The 5,360-nt window shown below is 34.4% G+C and overlaps 1 non-coding gene across 1 annotated transcript; it reads right to left on the reverse strand.

Annotated features, from left to right (window-relative positions):
• Positions 1-4,741: 4,741 nt before the first annotated feature.
• Trnai-aau (transfer RNA isoleucine (anticodon AAU)) lies at positions 4,742-4,815 on the reverse strand. The gene has a single exon. It is a non-coding gene; the product is annotated as a tRNA-Ile (tRNA).
• Positions 4,816-5,360: the final 545 nt, after the last annotated feature.

Genomic DNA, 5,360 nt, shown 5'->3' on the forward strand with positions numbered 1-5,360 from the left:
CCTTTAACAGATTCTCTAACTTTCCTTTTCTACCCTACAAAATAGTTATTTGTTCTTTTGATTCATTTTTATAATTATACCCTATTTCCTATTTATCTACGTATCCTCAATTTCAGAGCAAGATTCTTCTTCACTACCTATTTTGTTGTACATCTCTTCCACCTTTCTGTTAAATTTATTTTTTGTTCTCGCCAAGATTTTCCATTCAGTTTCTGATAATTCTGGTATTTTTTCTTTATTTTCCATTATTGTATTATTCCAAGTTTTTGCTGGTCTGCCTATTTTCCTTTCTTTAAATTCTAATCGTTGAGCAATTTTTAGGGGATGCCCCCTTTCCCTTCTTTGAATATGTGCCCAATATTTAAGCTGCAATACTCTTATTCTGTTCACTGCGGTTTTACCTTTAAGTAATTTTGATACTTTAATCCTACCTCTTGGTCTATCTCTGGAATATTTTAATAATTCTTTTACTATTTGAATCTCGTACCTTGCTATTGATTTTCTGTTTCTTTTTAATAAAGCTGCTCCTTTTAATCCGTATGTCATTGCTGGAGAAATCACTGTCATATAAATCAATTTGGCAATTTTCCAACTTGGTTTAAATTTTCTCATAAATTCTATCACTATCTTTGCACTATTTGTTGCCTGTCTACACCTAATTCTTGTAGTATTTGCTCTATCCAAAGTTTCCGTTAAATATGTCCCCAAGTACCTCATCGTTTTAACAACATTAATTTGGTCTCCATCGATCAGTAGTGTTAATGGTAGTTTTCTGTTTGTTGAAGGTTCCCTAATAATAATTTCACTTTTACTTGGATTTAGCTCTAGTCCTACTTTCCTGAATTCTTCTTTTAATAATTTAACAATGCTGTCCAATTCTTTTACTGACTTCGTTATTATTAATATGTCATCTGCAAAAGCTAAACAAACAGGTAAATGCTTATTATTCAATTCAAGTAGATTTAATGAAGGAAACTTAGCCTTAACTTCTTTTAAATTTTTCTGGATTATTAACGTGAATATGTATGGGGACATTGGACAACCTTGTTTAATGCCTTTTCCTTTCATTCTTTTCTCTGTTTCTATGCCTTCCCAAAGAATACTTGTAAACTCATAATTAATTGCCTGTCTAACTCTGTTAATTATATGTTGCGGTACTCCAAGTTCAAACAGTATTTCCTGTATTGAATCCAGATTCACCATGTCAAATGCTTTTTTTATATCTAATGATGCTACTATCACTGTTTCTCCCCTATTCCAGTATGCCTCCATATATCTTCTAACGTAAAACATTTGATCATCAGTTGACCGATTATTAACGAATGCTGCTTGATGATATCCCGGTTCTCCAGAATATTCCTTTAATCTTCTAACTAGCCAAGTTGTATAAATTTTATACCCTACGCTACTCAGTGTTATTCTTCTGAAATCTGCAGTATTTTTTGGGGCTTTCTTCTTGGGTATAGGTATCTGCAGAGCTTCTCTCCATTGGTCCGGTATTTCATTTGTTTCCCATACTTTCCTTATTATTAGCCATAATTCTTCTATTAGTTCATCGTTCGCATATTTAAGATATTCATTTTTAATTCCATCCTTGCCTGATGCTTTACCATTTGTAAGATTTCGAATTATTTCCCTAATTTCGATTTTTGTTGGAGGTTCGGTTAGTTTTTCTTTAACTGGATCATTGGGTATTGTTAAAGTTTGTCCAGAGGAATTTTCTAATTCTGTTATCCATTTTTTCATTGGGATTATTGGGTTTTTGTTTGCTTTGCTTCTAGTAAACTGTTTCAAATAGTTGTATGAACGTTTCATTCTTTCTCCAACTTCAAAATCCTCTAACTCATTGTAGAATTTAATTATTTCTTTTTCTTTGTGTTCTTTTATTTTTGCTTTGTAGAGTTGCCGTTTTATTTTAATTTCCTTTCTATACCATTCAATGTCTATTCCTACCTCTTTTGCTTTTTTCAGTTTCTCTTGTGCGTTTCTAAGATCTTTAAGCGCAGCTTTTCTTTTGGGAGTTATAGGTATTTTTTTGTTCATAAGTACTTCTTTTGCACAAGTGTTAACTTTTTCTACTAATAACCCGTACGCTTTTGTTATATCCAAGTTGTCAATATTTATTTTGTTTTGTTTATTTAGAAGTTGATGATATCTTTTTTGCGTTCTCTCTTCTTGAAGCATTTTAGGTTGTATTTGGATTTTAAGTGATGTTTTATTTGGCTAGGGAAACCGATCCATTCAAGTGCACCACAATACATTATTCTTCAATAACCTTATATCTTTTTTGATTTCAGTTGAGCGGTTCGGTTTGGAGAGCGTTCACCGCAAACCTCTGCCAAAAAAAAACTCGCTACGGGAGATGGGCCATAACTCCGGCAACCTTCAATATATTTTTTAATTCAACTTGTTTTTTCGAACTTCGATAGCACTACCAACGAGCTGTCTTTTGCTTTTTCAAAAAAAAAAAATTGCATACAACGCTTTAAAAAAATCACGAACTTAGCTCACTTTTTCGCCACAACTTTGTCTATAACCCCTTAATGACATTCTGATGTGAAAAAATACATTTTAACCAACCATCCTTTGACACCGAATTCGGCATCTCACCCGCAATTTTGATGCAGCATCTCTCCCAATCGTAGGGGAGAGATGCCGCACGACGACATTTTCCTCTGAAATTATAGATGGCCGCAATCATGATCAGAATACCTCTTAAAAGGTGCCAGCTACACGATTTACCTTAAATAATCGCACAATTTGAAAAGGAACGATTTTCTCTGAAAATGTTCGACACTCCGCGATACAACTGGGTTCATATAATCATTAATAATATTTTTGTGGGTTAATAAGAAGGATTACTTTACATCTCCACTGTTGTTATGCTTTGAAAGACAAACTCGCAATATCACATAACTCTGTATACGAGATATAGAGAGTGCGGCATCTCACCGACACGGCATCTCTCCCGAAATTACCCTATGGCTAATGAAATATAAACGTTGAAATGTTCGACTGCAATTACTTGGATCTTAAATAAAATTTCAAATCATGTTCTACTAGCATAAGTTTTTAGATTTTTTCAAATCTTTCATAAACTTCGTTTGGATTGATTCTCATTATTCATTATGTGCCGACATAATTAGTTTATGACCTGAGTTGCGTCTGTATTCGGTTTGATAAAAAATCATTCTCTACAAATGGATGATCGCCGACTAAGTGCCATAGCCAATTGGTAGGCGAATCAATCGTTTCGGATGGCACAATTTGTTATTTACACTTTACCTTTTGAACTACTAATTTCACTTTGGAGTGTTTTCTGTTCTTTCGTGAAAAACAAATTGGATTACCGGTACTGAGGGTTTCAGTATTACAGTACTGGTTCGCACCAAAAATAGTCGGTAATAGGAACTCTAGTTTGAATACTTTTGAAGTCTGAACTTTGCAGTATTTAACCCTACAACTTTTTCTATACGTAAACAGTTTTGTAGGGTGCATTCGAACCCCAGAACTAAAATCGCTCTTATATGCATATTTTTTTTTGAATTTCGACCATCTATAAGACGTTATAGAGATTATTAAATTGCTTTTTGAACAAGTAGTAAATTATTAAAAAACAGGTCAAAAAGTGCATTTATTCTGATGCTTTTTTGAACACCAAACGTCAATATGAACAGTACAAATACAGCAATATGCAGTAACGGATATGAACCGGGAAGTCATCGAAGAAACAGGTAGTATGTTCTAGAGCCTGGGCTACAGAGGATGACGAATCGAGTGGTGCGTGGTGCATATTCTATACAAATCATATTCACGCATGTTTTGCCTCGTTCAACCGCAAAAGCAAAAATTACGATAACGATCTAGGCACATTTTCTAGTTACTTTTCTATAGTAGCTTTATTATATCAAATAACAGATTATATTATTTATTTTACACAAGTTTTTCGCTTACTATGTATCGATATTTTACTTTTAGAAAAATATATAATAAATTTTCCGAACGGCATGGCAAAACACTAACGTAAATGGTTTTGTGGGGTACAGACAAATTTTAAGCGGGCGCTGTTAAGTTGGTCAAGTGAAACAAATAGGTTGCACCTGCTTCAATGGAAATTTAATAATCAAATTGATTTATGATAAAGATTGCATGCAGTTAAAATAAACCGCAACGGAATAACAGGAACTGCAAATAGCTCTGGGGTACAAATGTACCCCACAAAACCGTTCTAGGGTAAAAATTAGTGATTCCATGTGATTAAAACTAATGGAATTAACCATTAAATTTTCAAGACCCCCCGAAGCAGAAACCTGGGGACAGGCATGTTTATCAGTTGCTTCTTTCCAACTAAAAGATATTATGCACTCACTTGTGAACCTTTCCTGTGTATCAGTATTATTAGATCAAGGATGCAATTGCAATAAGATTCTACGCAGTAACATGTCATGGTCAATTATGATTCCAATAAACAGCAACATTTTACTGCGCATTCACTTCAAGAATAAAAATATTTACTGTCTTTATCGCCGCGGAATCCTTTTTTCTAGTAACTGTGTATCACGTGTTAGACAGCCGTCCGTACCCATAATTTCTAAAGCGCCACAACTAAATTGATAAGACTTCTCACGCGCGTCTGCCCCTGATAGCCTAGATTTCGCGCCGTAGTTTGATTTCATGCAACGAAACATTAATGCGTACCTAATTGTTTTTGTTTTCGCTTAAAGAGCAGCGAACAAAAAAATGGCTCCAGAGAGGATCGAACTCACGACCTTCGCGTTATTAGCACGACGCTCTAACCAACTGAGCTATGGAGCCGCTTGCGAATCAGCTTTTTAAATTATTGTTTCTATTTGTCTAAATTATAATGCATGACTAAGCTGATGAAATGTTAGTTCGTTTTCAAGTCGACACTAGTGACAATTATCTTTGCCATGAAATATGATTATACAAAACTCGTACTAATCTTAGTTAATCAAAATTATCAACGGAAGACGCAAACTGAACCCCCGTTGACTGTACATAGTATATGTCTTGCGCGCGAAAATATAAATATAAATAACCAATCACGTGTGCTCGGTGTGAAATCTGCGCTAGCCAATCCAATGCGCATAAGGTAGCAACTATGACAGTAGACGGGCAGGTATTATTTTTAATTTCCTTTTGAAGGGAAAGGAAACTAAACATAGTGACTATAAACGGCACCACATAACCCGTCAACTCCCGACTTTAATTTTTATACAGACGAAAGAGAAAATGGTGTAATTAAAAAATATCACTTCATACCATCAAATAACATGGTTCATCAAATATACAGGCAGCTGCAGGAAGATTCACCACACATTTATGCAGAACAAGAAAAC

This window comes from Topomyia yanbarensis, chromosome 2 (assembly GCF_030247195.1).
Source record: "Topomyia yanbarensis strain Yona2022 chromosome 2, ASM3024719v1, whole genome shotgun sequence".
Taxonomy (NCBI): Eukaryota; Metazoa; Arthropoda; class Insecta; order Diptera; family Culicidae; genus Topomyia; species Topomyia yanbarensis.